This window comes from Crotalus tigris, unplaced genomic scaffold, assembly GCF_016545835.1.
Source record: "Crotalus tigris isolate CLP2741 ecotype Arizona unplaced genomic scaffold, ASM1654583v1 scf7180000018786.1720131, whole genome shotgun sequence".
Lineage (NCBI taxonomy): Eukaryota > Metazoa > Chordata > Lepidosauria > Squamata > Viperidae > Crotalus > Crotalus tigris.
The window spans coordinates 329,726-348,236 of record NW_024097201.1 but is presented as its reverse complement, the minus strand read 5'-3'; the positions used below and the strand labels follow the sequence as shown (position 1 = coordinate 348,236).

General features: G+C 36.4%; 1 protein-coding gene across 50 annotated transcripts in view; it reads right to left on the bottom strand.

The window, feature by feature from the left end:
• The window catches only part of PTPRD (protein tyrosine phosphatase receptor type D), a 478,865-nt gene that overhangs the window by 378,785 nt on the left and 81,569 nt on the right, over positions 1-18,511 (bottom strand). For 23 of the 50 annotated variants that reach the window (XM_039356095.1, XM_039356100.1, XM_039356107.1 and 20 more), the window contains exon 1: positions 14,475-15,175. The exons of 2 other annotated variants lie outside the window; for them this stretch is intronic. The gene's annotated coding sequence lies outside the window, so the exon portion shown is untranslated. Of the gene's footprint in view, positions 1-14,474; positions 15,177-18,511 lie in introns of those variants that run through there. 25 more of the 50 variants (XM_039356116.1, XM_039356118.1, XM_039356121.1 and 22 more) reach the window with 4 other exon arrangements.

Here is an 18,511-nt window from a genome sequence, read left to right as displayed (position 1 = left end):
ACCATATTTAATTTCTTATCTTATTTATCCTATAAATATATACTGTCAAATGATAATACCACAATTTTTTCAGATCACTGCACATAGAAAGTTAATCCAACAAAAAATATACTGTGGTACTCAATTACAAATAATGTTAACTGTATTTAGAAATAGGATTCCCAGAAAGATCATCTGAATATCCTCAGTAAGATTGTTTTCAATGGAAATTTTCCTTAAATTACTGTTTACCCTTATGCAACATTCAATTGTACTAGACAAGTAACCTGTTAGAGCACACATTCTAGAACAGTGATTCTCAACCTTTTTAATGCCGCGACCCCCAACCGGTCATAAGTCGAGGACTAAACCGGTCGTAAGTCAAGAACTAAACCGGTCGTAAGTTGAGGACTACCCAACCGGTCGTAAGTGGAGGATTTTCCCTGCCCGTGAGCACTACGCATGCGTGATGCCGCCCTCTGCGCCGGCCATGGCATAGCTGGCAAGCAGCAGAGATGGTGCAGGCCGACTACCGGCTGGGCCACCAGCTGGCCCAGCCCAAGGGAGGTAAGGCAACCGCCGGAAAAGGGGAAAAAATGGCGGACAGCCTTGCTTGGCGACCCCCGTGAAATGGTCGATCGACCCCAAATGGGGTCGCGACCCATAGGTTGAGAACCACTGTTCCAGAAGATCAAACAATTCAAAACACTACCCTATACAAATTGAACAGGTGGCATACAGTCTGGTCTAGAATGTGTCTAGATTTTATGGCATATGTGTTTTTTTTGTTAATTTGCTAGACATGGAAGGTTTTGTTGAAGGTTAATATTTTTAAAAAGATTAATTTCAACTATGTTTTGCATAAAAGATAAGAGTTTTTAAAATATGTATTGCATATAATAAAACTTTGTTTCAAGCGAAAAAGGACAATTTATGATAACTGAATTTCTATAAAATTCTTTAAAAGTGCTTTCAATTATGTATACGTGCATTTTATGTCAGCATCACATTTTAAAATGAGCTAGAATTGATATGAAACTTTTCCCCCAAAGAAATGCTATTTTTTACACATCGTTTCTATCCTCAGTACCTAAACCATTACTCTTCAAACAAACAAAAACGTTATAAAATTATAAACTTTTTTAAAAAATCAGAAGAATACAAACTTCAACATTATTTGTATTCCATAATATAAAGATCTGCTTCAATTGATACTGAGTCTATGATTGATAAAAATGACTTTTTGTTTTTAATTCTCTTATCTCTACCTTAGTTTACAGATAATGTCCTTCTCTGTAACAACATTGATACGTTATACTCTTATCCAAAAATAAATGTATTCAGCTTCAATATTCTGTTTTTTCATTCAACTAAGAAATTATTTATTCAACTTTAAATGCTGATATTTAAATTTTATGTAAGAAACGTCAAAAGAGTACTACAAAAATGTTATTTTGGAATATCTACAATACGATTGTGTATTTATTGTACAGTGCTCAGACACTGCATGATGATTAGCTTCAGTATGGCTGCAACTGAGATTGTATTATAAAGTTAGTCTTACATATTTTACATATAGTCCTCAACTTAGGATGATAATTGGAACTAAAATTTCTGTTGCTAAGCAAGTCATTGTTAAGTGAGTTGTGTCTTATTTTAAGACCTTTTCTGCCATGATTGTCAAGCATACTGTTGTTAAGCGAATCATACAATCATTAAACAAACCCGGCTTCCCCCATTGACTTTGCTCGTGGGAAATTGGCTGGAAGGTAGTAAATTGAAATCACATGACCCCAGGATACTGCAACCATCATAAATATATACCAAATTTGTCAAGCATCCAAATTTTGATCAGCTGAATGTGGGGATGCTATGACTGTCATAAGTGTGAGGACCAGTTGTAACTCACTTCTTTCAGTGCTGTTTTAACTTTGAGCAGTCACTAAACAAATTATTGTAAATTGAGGGTCACCTGAACACCAAGCTTAACTTCACCTATTGCATTATAATAAAAAGCTGTACATTGTTCTATCTACCTCGGTGTATAGAAAGAGATATAGATATTAAATAACTTTGATAATTAAATGTTGTAAAAAGGTAATGATTCATCTTGTACTATTGAAATTGATATGATTTGCACACTCTTACAAAATCTGGAATTATGAGCCAATCAAATTTCCCAGATGCATAGATGCAGATGGTTAAACAAATCTTCTACACATATCATAAACATTTGCTACAAATAATATATCAACATGTTTTTCCAGCTGTCATTCTATATAAAGTTGACCCAAAATTAATATTTCTATTAATTTAACCAAGAATTTCCTTTCTCTAAATACTATTGTTTTCTTCTTGCCCGTATATGATTTTCAATGTAAGACTAGTTCTACATCCAAATTTTTACAGGTTTTTGTAGCAATCAGTAAATATTTATTTTATAATTCTATATTTTTATACATGGTGACACGTTTCAATCACTTCAATTTTTTTAAATTTCAAATTTGAATACATAGAGGACTGCAATTAAAGTAGAAATTATTTCCAGGATGGAAATAAAATAATATAAAAACATCATGGTAAAATTACAATTGGGTTTTGAAATTAGCTCTTTGTTTTACAACATTTTTGTAGATTCTTTTACAACTATTACAATTATGCGACTTCAATAATTGTTCTCTGCTTCCCCCATCGCATTTTTGCAAGAAAAGCATCTATAAATATACTGAAACAATTAGCAAGCATAATTCATTAGTGAATAGTTTTATCTCCAAAGTATGTTTTCAAGATTAAAAGAAAAAGAAACTTCCTTTATTATTTAATTAAAAAAAATATAATAATAAATAAATAAAATAATAAAAAATAATCCAATATGGGGAATGGAAAGATCCACGAGGGGAATATACGACCTGCTAGTCTGCTAAAGGAGCCAAAAGGTGCGTCCTGCTGAGCAAGAGACTAAGTCGAAAACTGGAGTGCTCTAGCCTAGCAGGAGGCGTGGCAACTTTTCCAGACTTAGTCTATTTGAGCAGGAAGAATAAGACAACCCACTCATGGATTCTCCATCCTCATGCTGGAGAATATCACAGATCTCACCTGGAAATTTATTAAGAATTAAATACAACAAAGGCAAAATTACTTTATCTCCACAAGAAAAAACAGTTTGTTATCATTTAATGACAGTTGTCATTTAATGACAGAATGATTGCCGTGACAAGAGAAAAACGCTACTTTATGACAGATGTTTTATATGCTGGTCCATTTGAGTTTTGCTTTCAGAATAAGACTTATTCTGAAATCTCTGAAATGAAGATAAACGCTTCTTATTAAAAAAAAAAGGACATTATCTAAATATTCAAAATAAATATGTTAAAGCCCTATAGGGTTAATGGATTTGTTTCAATGCATTCATATTTTTTATGGAAGGGACCTCTGCTTCTTCCAACTCCAGTTATCCTATACTCTTTGCTGCTCTATGCATTTAATCAAAGCTGATTTGAAATTGTTCATATGTAGTGTATTTTATAGGCATAGTTGACTTTGTAATATCAGTGATGCTATTTAAAAAAGAACACATTTGGATAAACCTGATGGCATGGAAGATATTTTATGTACATATTCTATGTACATTGTTGTGATTATAACTGATATTACAACATGTCTTCTACTTAATGTATTATAGGGCAAAAAGATGGTACATTTATCTGTCTGTCTGTCTGTCAAATTTAAATAGCCACCCACACATCTCATCAAAAGTAACTGGGCAGTGCACACTTTTTATATATTCAAATTATGCATGTTACAAACATGGCATTACAAACACACACACACAGAATTTTAGCAATTTTAGGCACTATGCATGGACCACAATTTTAGACACTATGCATGGACCACAAAGCAGATTTCAAAAGGGGCTAAGAATCTCAGAGAACCAAAAAGTAGATTTAGACCTTACTAACAATAAAAACTGGGTTTATTCATTACTTTCCATCCATTTATCATTGTGGTTAACTCCAATTAAGAAAAGTAGAAAATGCTATGCTCTTGCAGTATAGCGAACATAGGTTTGGGGTTAGAATCCATGCTAGGCATCTTTGGCCATATGTCAGAGCCCCAGCATTTCAGTGTAACTACCCTGACTGTGCAATCCCAGGTTACTATTCCAATTCATCAAAATCTTAAACAAAGCATTACTTTGGAGCTCTACAGAAAATTGAATTAGAATATATTTTAATTACCCATAAAACCATGTAATTACCCATAATACACCAGGGTGATGCTATACTAAGAGCATTATGAGTTATTAAAATAGCAAGACAGTTTGCAATTGTCCCACACAAATTACTGTCTTCTGAATTACATGTCAGTGTTCTTTTTTAAATAGCATCACTGATATTACAAAGTCAACTATGCCTATAAAATACACTACATATGAACAATTTCAAATCAGCTTTGATTAAATGCATAGAGCAGCAAAGAGTATAGGATAACTGGAGTTGGAAGAAGCAGAGGTCCCTTCCATAAAAAATATGAATGCGATTACCAAAATGATTACCAAAATGAAAGGGATTTTTTTAGGGGCCAGTTAGGCCTGGAACTGTGTTGGTGTCCACTTCTCCAACCAGAACTCAGCCGTAAATTACAACTTTCCGACACTTTGCAGCTTAGCTCAACCTTGCAGCTTGAGTTGGAAGAAAGCTCACAAGCACAGCTCAGCTAGATCAGAATCTCTTTGCAGATAAGAATTAACCCATGGACAGAAGTTACCTATTGTTGCCCCAAGAAATCAGGACATTTATATATTCATAAAGATTTAAACTTGAGCTTTTGCCTTCCATCATTATACATAGTGCAGGCTTTAGTTGCTTTGAAGTCATACAGTTGTATGACTTATCTCTTTGCAGATAAGAATTAACCCATGGACAGAAGTTACCTATTGTTGCCCCAAGAAATCAGGACATTTATATATTCGTAAAGATTTAAACTTGAGCTTCTTCCTTCCATCATTATACATAGTGCAGGCTTTAGTTGCTTTGAAGTCATACAGTTGTGCTGTTTACATAGCAGACATCTCTACCCTGGGAACCGCTAATACCTGGCTTGTCAACTTCAATCCTTGCAAATCACTAATCAGATGAGGCCCCATAGGATAACATCTCTAAATTTACAAGAGATTATGATATGGCTAGATGCTCCATAACATATTGCACTTTTGATACACACATTCCTATCATAGAGGAACTCCTCTGGAAGCCTGAATGTTATGTATGTCTCTTTTCAGTCAGAAATCTTTGAGTCAACTTAGACTAAGATATTTTTAGAACCATTCATAAGTCTCTGATGTAATACTGCACCTCAAAATATTATCCTTTATGGGAGGGCAGTAGTTGAAAAATACATGTCTCCCAAGTTTTATCACAAGACTTATTATTAGGAGTTGGCTTTTACACTTTCTGACACATAGTCCATAGAGCATGCTGCAGGTTAGTAGAAACACGACAAATAATTCTTAGAAAAAATTAAAAATGAAAGAGGAGTAAGAATTCACTTGGTACTCTATGATGAAAAAGGATATTTATATTCTGATTTGATGATACACCCTTGCACTATGCTTTTGTACGCAGAAAGTCAATGTCATATTAAGCTAATTTCATGATATGATAAGCTAATGGAAAAAGAGAGATTGTGGTGAAGATCGTAAAAAGGAGAAAGTAAAGGACAGGAACAAAGAATTTGAAGGAAGAAAAAAGTAGAGCCTAGCAGAAGAATGCAAATTAGACATATGCAGAAAGAAAGGTCACCAAAAATGAGTTCACAGAGATAACCTGCAATTAGAGAGATATTTTCATAAAATCTAAATCTCAGAATAAGGTAAAGTTGGTAAGACAAGAGGACCAAAAGTACTTCTTGAAATATATTTGAAATAAAGGAGAAAAAAATTAGAACATTAAATTTCAATTCTGACCTTGCAACTACTTGGAGGCTGTCAGGTTGTTTTAGAATATTAGTGTAATGTGTAGCTCAACCTGTTGATGTGTGTGTGTGTGTGTGTGTGTGTGTGTGTGTGTGTGTGTAAAAGGGGAGGATAATTTATTGCTCCTTTTTTTTCAGCACCCGCCAGGGTGGATCCTACATGTTAAATGTTAAATTTAATAGACCACTTTTTCCTTTTTTGTACACTATTTTTTCTTTTTTGTTATTGTTATATGTATGTTTTTTGTTTTGTTTTGTTTTACTGTTGTTTATTTTACTGTTTTGTATTTTATTTTTTATGATAAAACAATACATTTAAATTAAAGAAGTTTTGAAACATTCTGGAAAATCTCAGAACATACTAATCTGACTATTCCAGCAGGGGTCCAATGATTCCCATACATTCCAATTTTCCAGAAAACTGATGAATGATTCCTATAACAGCTGAATCAATGTGATCTGGAAGAAAAATGAATGATCTGGAATTCTTAGGAATTCTGATCATTAAGGTTTTTTACATAAAGTAATAGAGTCTATAGTAAGAAAAAGTGCTCAACTGAATTTTTATTTCAGTTAGCAGCAGTACCTCTTTACTCTGAATAAATTTTTAAGAGTAAAAAAAGTTACTAATGTATATCTTATCTTTGAGAAATCATAGAGTATGGGTGAAATACCAAATAGCTGGGAGGTGGAAAAGATTGTTCCTATCTTCCAAAAAAGATAAAAGGAAAACACGGTCAAGCTACCATTAATAACTAGGAAGGTACTGAAGCAAATGCCAAAGGTGCTTTTTCAAGACGCAACTGGACTTTGTTTTTCTTTAAAGACGTTTAGCTTCTCATCCAAAAAGCTTCTTCAGCTTGACTAGATCAGTGTTTCTCAACCTTGACAATTTTAAGGCATGTGGACTTCAACTCCCAGAATTCCACAGCCAGCATTGCTGGCTGTGGAATTCTGGGAGTTGAAGTCCACATGCCTTAAAATTGTCAAGGTTGAGAAACACTGGACTAGATGGTGGGGCAACCATGACCTGGATGATTGAGAATCTCCGTAGACATGAAGCAAATCATAAAGCCCATAATTTCTAAGCCATAAGTACTTTTAAAACATGTGGTAATTATCAGACTTTAGTACAGAGTTGTTGGGAAGATGTCTTGATACACTAACATTTTAATTTGCTCTTCCATTTGGTAATTCCTTAAATAAACTATAGGAAAGCTATCTGACAAAATATATCTTGAAGAATTGCATTTCACAAAGTATGCTATAAAAGCCTAAATAGCAAGCTACATAAATGTGGACTGAATATGGCATGGCAATTAATGAGAGTGCTCAACACTGTCAGTTTAGTCCTGGGACCTATACATATTAACACATTGATTAATTGTATGTATGAGAAGATGGAAACAGTGCTTATCAAATCTGCAAGGAACACAAAATTGGCCAAGATTCATAACACCTAATTTCAAAATCTCTGGATTAGGTTAGAAAAATTTGTAACAATGACATTTAATAGGAAAAATGCAGTTATATCCTTAGGAACCAAAAATTAAATGCTTAGTATCAGTAGTAAATGGTTTGGCAATGATATCTGTCTTTTAACAAATAGTAATATAGTATAATGATGCAATATTTTCTCTTTTACTGTTGTATAACCCTAATTAAAGCAGAGGTCCCCAAACCCAGGCTGTGGCTCACTACTGCTTTGGAAGTGGGCTGCATGAATAGCAGGTTGGCACGTATTCACACACACACATGCACCAGCCCACCGCTTGCACAGGCCAGTTCCCCTCTCCCCCCTGCCAGGCCACCAAGCCATAAAGGTTGGGGGACAGCTGACCTAAAGCACGTATTCGTTCATCTAGATACTGGGGACTCTGGCTAATAACTGTAATGGAACGGTGAAAAATATGAATGGTTGCATAGTTTATATATTTGTTTTACTTAGTTGCATAGTTTATATATTTGTTTTACTTAGTTGCATAGCTTATATATTTGTTTTACCCATACAAATATATGGGTGTTCTATAAATGTGTCCTCCTGCAATTTATCTCTTAATGAAGTCATTAAGAGATAAATTGCAGGAGGACACATTTATAGAACACCCATATATTTGTTGGATAACGGTTTTCCACATTAAAACACATTTGCAAAGTTTTTGGTAAGTCCAGTAAAAATGCTTTTTGATGTGCTACTTTAGAAGATAGTAATAGAGCAATCCTACATTCTAGCATGAGGATTCCTACAGTTCCAAATATGCTGTTCTCAGTTGTGTAAAATAAATTTGAATTTTGTAGTACGGTAGCAGAGTCCCTTGGACTGCAAGGCGTTCAAACCGATCAGTCCTAGAAGAGATCAACCCCGACTGCTCTTTAGAAGGCCAGATCCTGAAGTCAAAACTCAAGTACTTTGGCCACCTAATGAGAAGGAAGGATTCACTGGAGAAGTGCCTAATGCTGGGAAAGACTGAGGGCAATAGAAGAAGGGGATGACAGAGAATGAGATGGCTGGATGGAGTCACTGAAGCAGTAGGTGTGAATTTAAATGGACTCCGGAAGATGGTAGAGGACAGGAAGACCTGGAGGAACGTTGTCCATGGGGTCGCGATGGGTCGGACACGACTTCGCAATTAACAACAACAACAACAACAAGCAGACTTAATATTCAGTTTTGTTTGTCATACATCCATCTATGCCATACAGATACATGCCATGACACACAGCTGCAGGTGCTTCCCAACTTCAAAACTACTGTTTTATAAGAAACTGCTTATGAGGCTTTTTTAAAAAAATATTTGCATCATCATTCATGCTATTTAAATTCAGCTAATTCTGATTTTAAAGCTGACCTACCTCCCCCCCAATCTTTGTACATATAATTATATTCAGTATTTATAATAACTGTTCAGCAAAACAAACTGAAATATATAGATATTCTAAAATATCCTTACACCACACTTTCAGCCCAAGTCTGCCTGTCATACCATTTGGTCAACAGGTCCTCAAAGACTTTTCCCTTCTCTAAAGCTGATTTCAGTTCCATTCTACTTGAAAACTACTGTTTCAAAGTATTTTAAGAAAATCAAAAGCAAACACATTGCCCAAATTGTACAATAATCACATAATCTCTGTGAATTACTGGTATCTCTATCTGGAAGTAAGAATCAACCATTTTAGAGAATACTCAGTGTACAGCGCATTCTCTCTCTGCAAATAATCTGAAAGGCTTTCTGAACCAGACAGCCTTAGCCTAATGTCTATGGTTTTCCCCCCTTTAAGAAACACTACAGGTTGAGTTGGCATTGAAAGGGAAGGCTATAAATTCCTATCTTCTATCAAGTACTACTGACCTCAGAGCAAACCCCACAACTGGCTACAGGCATTCAACATCCATCATTGCTTCTGAAACCTAATCATTCCGGGGAAGGACAGCTGCACTGGACAACAGTTAAGCAGCTTTCTAAGTTCTGAGCAATAAAAAAGGAACACAAATCCTTATTTTAGTTTCTAAGCTTAGTCCTGATTGTATTTATTAGTGTTCGTTATCTGAATACATTAAGATTAAAATTATTTTACATCTAAGTTAAAAAAAATGAACTCACGCTGCAACGGTGATATATTTCAAAGTAAGTATTAGAAGAACAGGTTACAAAGCATCCTATCAAATGCTTAAGTGTTATTGATTTTACTGGTCTGTGGCCAGTTTCTTTAAATTTTGTAATCTTATGTTATGGAGCATTTCTGTAACCAATATGATCAAACATTAATGAATAATAGTACATCAACAATTAATTACTAATTTTAAACAGCAAGCCAGATAGTAAACAATAAATGAAAAAAAAATTCTCGTAACTTTGGAAACTAATTCCTTGCTTATCTGTGAAATATCATTATCATAACATTCAATCATATTAATTTGAGAAGGAAGTAGCTTTGGCCTTTTTCAAGTACATATGCATGTACACACACGCACACACACATCTACACACACACACACACACACACACACACAACATATATATCTTACTCAATTTTGAAAAATGCTTCCCAAAACTTTAAATAATACAAACTGGATATTAGTACATTTTACTGCTCAATTTCATATAATACATTATTTCTAGGAAAAGTACACATCAACTAAATTTAACTACTGTTGGCTGCTGTATAAAAATATGCACTTTCAAACTCTGCCATTATCATTTGCTCTTTCTAAAACTGCAGAACTTGACGGTACCCAAATAAAAACACTCATTTATTTAGTAAGGAAAAGAACAACAAAAATTAAATGCAATAATGTCTTCATCAAACCATTTTATGTTATTGCAAAGATCAGACCACGTCTCACTATTTCAATGAATTGATAATATGAGTAACATACAGCTGAAGCATTATTATATCTTGCATGTATAAGAAAATGCATGCAAACTTATAGAAGCGTTTTTGTAAAATACATGAATTAATCTAACATTGGGCTAAGTCATGTTAAATATTTAAATTTGCATCCATTTTTAATTCATTTTTGTTTGTTTTATTCTTAAAATATTAGACTTTTAAAATCAGACAGACAAGACTTGATATGTACTTTCTTCAAATACAATATGAAACATTTATATATAAAAATTTGTAAAAACTAACTGGAGAAGTTGTAAAATCTTTTTACTTGAATAAAGATTCTAAGTAGAGACAGAACAAACATCTGCCCGGGACACATTAAGTAAAAAATATTCTGTCTCAGGGCAGCATTTTGACCAGATGGCCAATCGGTGGTTCTTCTAATTTTGGATATACCACAGATCAATTTACATGTATGATTTCTTTTTATAAATATCAAATGATTAACAGAAAAAAGGATAAATCAGTAATAATAAATTTCACTGCTATGTATTTAGCTGTCAGGATAAATGAAATTGACAACATGCCACTGTTCAGTCATAACTGAATGATATTACAATAATAAATAAATAATAGGAAAAATATTATGGTTCGGTTAAATGTTTATTCCACTATATCTGTGCTGTGGAAGATACAGAGTCCTGTTAATGAACTACAACATAAAGAAACAAAAATGAAACATGTTAGAAAAGATTTTATGGGCAAAGGTCTCTCAAGCAATCTTCTCTACCATTAAATTTCCTCTATACATATGACATATAGAAAACCATAGAAGATCACTGAGAAAAATCATTCATTGCTTCCACTTAGCGTATCATAATTTATGATGGAGGGTTTACACACTGGATTTCTTTTGGGATTTTAGTTGTTACTACACATCCATTAGAAGATTTGTATATTTATTCCAAAAAAATTAAAAGGCTAACCATATGGAAATATGACTGAATATTTGATTATAAGGCAAGTTACATATTGTAAGCACAAATCCAATTTTGCATAATTTTTGCATAGTGGAATATACTGGCATTCAAAATCTAACCTAATCTGCCATTCTAAAGATTACTAATGTTGCTAAATTGTCATTACACAAAGTCTAATAAGGGGCATCTGTCACAAATAGATATACAAAATTAATCTTCACAGAATTCTAAATGAAAGTATTATTTAGTTTTTGTGTTTGCAAAGACACATTCATACAAAGTTGATGTTAGTATATTTACTATTATAAAGAATATATATTTTAGAAATATTGCTATCAAATAGTACCATTGTTTTACCATTTTCCTGTATTTAGCATTACCACAGGATGCAATACCAAGTTCCCAAGACAGCTGATCATCTGCTTCTTCTTAATAATTTAAAGGACTGTTCTGAAAATAATCTATGCATGCATCATACACAAGAATTCTTTTTTGTGTCACCCTAGTCTTTTGATTGATCCATAGATCAAAATCCTGTGTTACTTTGATAAATCATGCTCAATTTGAAGGAAATTCAATATGCAAATGATTCAGATGTTCTCCAGTTCAAATGGGATATTATCAATTTGAAAAACTAAAAATCAGCAAAGCAATACTTGACTTTATTGTTTAAGAAATGCCATAGCCGTCCATTCTAAAATCTGTGAAAATATTTTAAAAAATCTACTGAACATCAATATGCCACAATCTGTAAGACAAACTTTCAAATATCTATATCTATAAGGAAAATGTAAATCAACAATAAATTTACATATGTCTCTTTTTTTAGGAAATTCTCTTCAGCTTTGCTTTAAGCTTATTCTGATCTTAGAAAAATAGAGCCATTTCTAAACTTACATTTTTCAGCTCATTTTTCTACACTAACACTTTTTAAACATCTGTCTGGTTATGTTAAACATCATGTTACGAATTATATACACACACACACACACACACACACACAGAGACCTCTATTTTCTCAAGGTGATCATCTTTCAAAGAGCATAATTCCCAAACTATGAAAGGAGCAAGGACAATTCCCAAGCTTCACATACTTTTCCTATAGAAAACTAAATAAATGTATTTCCAACAAATAAAAAATACAATTCAAAATACTTTCAAAATAAACAAATAAAGCTAAATTTCATGGAACTGAGCATAACTACAAATATGGCTTTACAGCAAAATCATGAGCAAATTCTGTAAAATGGTATTTGCTGTTTAAATGCAGTTTATACAGGCCCCTAGTGGTTTAGCACTCATAGCAGCAGACCAAGGGGTGATCCCTACTTTTTAACATGTTAGTTCCAGTATGTAAACACCATTCTATTTTTTAAAAAAATGGTATCCCTTAAAAATAGGAATATAGCTTGTATTGTAAATATAAAAACTGGGCTATTTTCAAACCTTACACAAAAATTAAATAATGCCATGGAATTGTCTGAATCTAATACCTAAATCTTATCACAGGCATGTTAACTTGTGGACTATTAGTAACTGAATAAAAATGTATTATACTAATTCTAAAAGCACTGTTTCTTGATATCTGGAATCTCAAAGATGTGTGTCCCTTATCAAGCACCATTCTTGAAAAAATCACACGAATCTACTGCTATAAATATTTTAATGTCAACTTAAAAATAAGAATCTCCTCTGAAATCTCAGTAATTGAAAAGAATGTATAAAAACATATAACATTCCATATTGAAAGTACAGTATGTATAAATATGCTGCCTTCAGATCATTATTATCTTACTTCCCTTTGTAAAACTCAAGTTCTTCAATCACACTTTTCATAATGTATATTTACATCAATCCAGTAGGATAAAATTTGACAGGTAAACTGATGCCATTAAAAAGGCTATTAATTAAACATTTAGACACCATCAATAAAGCAGTCCATCTCACAACACTTCATTTAAGGAAACTGATAAACCAGCAGCATCTTCACTTAAAAGCAGTTACCTGTCATTGATTTTTTTTTTTAAAGATCTTTGCTTGATTTTAGTTAAGTTTCCAAATTTTTGTGTTGGTTTTTTTTTTTTACAGCCATGACTTCAAACCATACATCCAAAAGTAGCATTTTCTGTTCATTTTAATTTTTGTAGCATAACTATATGGTTAAAAATGAAGAAGAGTTCCTTTAAAAAACATAATTGTGTCCACTCAGACAGGATGTAAACAATTGACAGAAATACCCTCCTGTTATGAAATACCTTTCAGCATTTTGTCTCTCAAAAAATAAATAAAATCACAAACTCTAAAGAAAAAACTCAACTCAACTGAAATATTGCACTGCCACACACTGAAACTGAACATAAAACCTGGATGATGCACAGTGAGCACTCCTCTCAAACCAAATCTAAAACATACATTCAAATGTTGTGTGTACAGACTAAGGTGATGATAAATGTGCTTCCTGTGAGGTAAGAAAATTATTTTGAAAAGCACCTGAAAAAATTAATAATTAGTAGCCCTACACTCAGCAGAGCAGGGGGAAAGGTTACACAACTTGTAACTTATGGGGGGGGGGGCATTAGCAGAAAGGGCAACTTGCAAATCCAAGCAGGCTGAAAAGGAATGAGTGTCACCTCTTAAGAGAACCCCGATCAGTTAAGTTTGCCACAAAGGAGTCCTCTTGTAAATCCCAGAGGAATCGTTGCGTTAGTGTTACAAATAATAATGATAGTTATAATGACAAATATTTCTCCGTTTTAAAACACTGATTTCCCCCCCCCCTCCCAGAGGAAAACACGTCCACAATCTCAAGCAGTCTGTAGGGCAGCTACTTTTGCCTCCAGGTGTCTTTTCTTCCCAGCGTGATAACCATCACTTGGGGCACATGCTAACTCGACCATTAGCGGTCCTTCGGGCATTTCGTGTGCCCTCGCCTTTGGCCCATCCCTTACGCATCCAGTACCCAGGGCAGACTTATATTTTCTTTTGCTACCCGTCAAGATATGGGAATCAACCCTCCTCCCCATCGCCAAATCTTATGGTTAGTTCTCCTTACTGGAGCTTAGAGCCCGGGGCTATGGTGGGTCGCCGGGGAGGAAAAGGGTGGCCGGGGGGCGAGGGGGGGGGGAAACAGTCAGTCCCAAATACAGATCTACGTGCTCGGGAAAGGGGCTCGGTGAAATGGGTCAGCGGGAGCAGCAGCACAAGGATTACCTGCTCATTCTGGCTCCCTTCAGTCCCCCCGAGCAGCAGCACCGCCGCCGCCGCCCAAGCCCGCTTTCCCGCCCGTTACGACCACGGGCGCTCCGCTTTCGCCTTGCTCCTTCTTCTTCTTCTTCTTCCTCCTCCTCCTCCTCGTCTTGATATTACTACTGTAACTATTGCTGCTGCTGCCGCTGCCGCTGCCACAGCTACTTCTTCTGGCTCTTCCTCCCCACGCCGCTGTGGCGCGTCTTTCGGGCGGCCAATTTAATCCAAACGCGAGCGAGGTCTGCAAGCCGAGCCCGCCCCGGACTTCTGCCGGCGGGGGCTCTTCGCGGAGGTCCCTTTGCTCCCCCGACGGCCCAACGCGCAGAAGTGGCGGGCTGTCTCTGAGGAAGGTCGGCAGAAGAGCCGGCGGCATCCAAAGATCAAGGAGCCGGCTCAACTCCCCTGGCAGCCGGGGTTCCCTGCTTTTTTCTCTTCTTCTTCCTCCTCCTCCTCCTTTTCTTCTTGGCTCTTCTCCGTTCTGTTCTTGTTGCTGCTCCTGTTCCCGGGCGCTTCTCCCTGCTTCTCTCTCCTCCTCGCCGTCGTCCTCCTCCTTTCACTCCCTCCTCCCTCTTCTCCCTCCTCCCGGGTTGTCCCTCTTAATATAGTCTATTCTTTGTGCTATAAACGGAAAACTGGATCTGCTGCTCGCCTCCTCAATTTTTGTGCTTCCTTTCCCACCCCCCACTCCCCGCTACGAAGCCCCCAAGTGCCTCATCAGCCCAAAGAGATGAACTTGGAGATGGAGGCAGAAACGGCAAGGCGCCCAAAACCCAGAGGAGGAAGACTTTTGCCGGGAAGAAACGGCGGTGGCGTGCGTGCGTGCTCGCTGAGGGAGAAAAGTCGGAAAGATGCTTCTCTCTTTCTCTTTTTCCCTCTCTCTCTCTCTCTCTCTCTCTCAGGCTTGGGAAACCTGCCTCTCTCTGGTTTGTGCGAGAGAGGGATTCTTAAATCCTCTTAACGCTGTGCGGATCACAGGATTTATGCAGCCGCGAGTAGAACTCGGGGCAGCTGGTTGCAGAGTTGGCTGCTGAGGCAAAGGGGAAAGGAGGGGGGGGGGGAGAGAGAGAGAAGGGAGCGCGAGGCGCGCGGGGAAAGGGAGCTGGAGAACCACCCGGCGAGCCAGAGCTCCCGCTCCCTCTCGCAACCCCGCCGCCGGGACCAGCGACTGAAGGGAGCACCGCGCGAGGCACGCGCACGCCCAGGCTGGAGCGCGCCAAGCCGGGAGGCGGGGGGGGGGAAACGGTTCGGGGGCCGGTGACGTCAGCCCCCCTCCCGGCTATCCAGCTGGACGAGCCCAGAAGAGAGACCTCCCACTCGCCTTTTATCTCACGCGGAGATATTACAGGGCTTCAAGGCGGTGAAGAGAAGCCACGCTCGGAAAAGAAGCCGGCGAGGCGTCTGGTTGAAAGTGTAACGCCTTATTTATTGCCACCGCCACCTCTCCGCCCGCCCTGCCTTTCCCGTGAATTTGCAAAATCCGAATATGATCGCTACAGCTGCCCCCATATCTCAAACCACCACCCGCTTTTAGCGTCCAGTTTTCCTTGAGCGCCAAGGCTAATTCCGTCTTTGGGGATGGACTAACTGGATCTGGGGTCGCTTTTAACATAGCGGTGACCAAGAAAAGCGATTGTTGCTCTACGAGTCTACATTGAAGGCAATGAAACTTTAGGCCTGCGTACAGTAACCTAACTTATTCATGGGCTGTGATTTATTTTACATTTGTTCCCGAAAATGTGAATTTTAAATGCTTGGTCGTTTATTATTGGATACAAGTGTCGGATTTCTAAAAATAAGCCAAAGGGCTCCCAGATGTAGTTTTATAATACCATGACAAAACTTTGAGGTAACAAAAGATCTGATTGTAAGAGTGTCATATAACATATGGAATGGAATGGAATGGAATGGAATGGAATGGAATAGAATAGAATAGAATAGAATAGAATAGAATAGAATAGAATAGAATAGAATAGAATAGAATGTTCTTTATTGGCTAAGTGTGATTGGATACACAAGGAATTTGTCTCTGGTGCATAGCTCTCAGTATACATAGAAGCAATAGTTATAAATCATAAATCATAATCATAAAGATACAACCAACAAGTGATAGTCATAAGATATCAATAGGAGTAGATCAGTGGTGGCGAACCTATGGCACAGGTGCCAGAAGCGGTACTTTGCACCCTCCCTGTGGCCACACATGCCGTCGCAACAGTCCCGCCTCCCTTTGCAGCCCCCTCATTAGCAGTCCCCCCCCCCGGAGGAGAGAATGAGGGTGGTGCAGGGCAAGGGTGGGCAGGTGGAGCGGGGGCAGGCTGGGGGCGGGGCGGTTTTTGGGCACTCAGTCTCTAAAAGATTCGCCATCACTGGAGTAGATAATAGATAAGGTGAGAATAATAATATATTATCCTTTATAAATTAAATATTTAAAAATAAATGTGCTTTTAATATACAAATGTTCTAAAAAGCTCTTTTAAAAACTAGACCTTGCTGTATTTGTATGATTTCTCACTGATGACTCAATTATGCAGGTAAGATATCCATGGGACAGAGACTGGTCCTTGTGTTCCACTCTTTTCCTCTATTAGTTAGATTTTTTTTCCCCACCTTTATCAATATGAATCATTGGCAACAAAATTTGCTGCCATATGCTTTCTTTGTTCTGCCTAGAAATGTATTTCCAGGATCAAAGAGGTGAGGATGCCCAACCCATTGGCCCAAATTGCAATGATGTACATGAACTGAAAGAGGAAGAAGTCTAGGAACCCAGTAGCCTATGGTAGCTCAGTCATTTATATGTACACCATTTTTCCCTACCTCTTAACTATTTGTTTATTTCCAGAAAAGCAGGTGGTTGAAACCTCTTATTTCCACCTACAGATGTTCGTCACTTCTTAAATCCTAAAAAAGCCTTGTATCACTTATTTATTGGTGAAACATTTAAAGAGAAATAAACTGGTCTCTCTCTACAGGTATTCCATCAAAATGCCTAGATTGCAGAAAAGGGATAGTAATGACTGCACATCATAGAGTAAAAACCAGGTTGAAATGAGAAAACAACCATAACCTAAACTCTATTACCATTAGATTGTATGTCTTCAGCTACATCATTGCACGGAGCAGAATCTGTACACGTTTACTCAGAAATAAATCACCATGTGCAGTAGTTTTGCTCCCAGATGAGCATGTGCAAGGAACAGCTGTAACCATCTTTGAATTGATGTTTCATATGATTAGATAATGGAACTGAGTTTCAATAAAATATATAAAATTGGAACCTTATAGTTAAGGATAGTAAGATTGTATAAGTAAAAAAATATATAAGTAGAAAACAACTATCAATGTCTTGAGATATACTTTGAATTTCTCTTCTTTTTTAAACTTAAATTATTTTTACTTTTTTAAGATAGGTAAAGATAGAAAGTAAAGAAAAAAGATAGATTATAAGAAAATTTCAAAATCTAAAGAATGATAATTGAAGTCATAAAAAAGTTTGCAAATAACATGGGTGCAGTTATACATCATACACTATAATGCCAAATAAATGAAGCATCTGAAAAAATAAATTGTTTTCTAATACATGTTATGCTTGTGTCCCTTGTAGAACAAATTTGATGCTTAATAATTTTCTAAAGAAGTAAGACAATGACTCGCTTGATTTTAAAAGCAATGTTTTCAGTTATTGCTGAAACATATAGTAACATTTAATATAATCATAGTGTATAGAATCATCACAGTATAAAACATACACTTTTATTTTAAAAATATAGACCTTTCAAGGTATTTAATACAGCATGATGACAAATTTGGAGTTAAATGCCAGTTATTACCTTTCTGACTGCTACACAACAATAGTTTGAAATTGATAAAGTGTTATCTGATGTGAGGTGATCTGAAATATGATGACACAATGTATCCATTCCTGAATTCTCTGCAGGGCTAGAAATGAAGATATTGATACGCAGTATCACAATAGGTGGGTGTCAAAGACACTGTAGGTC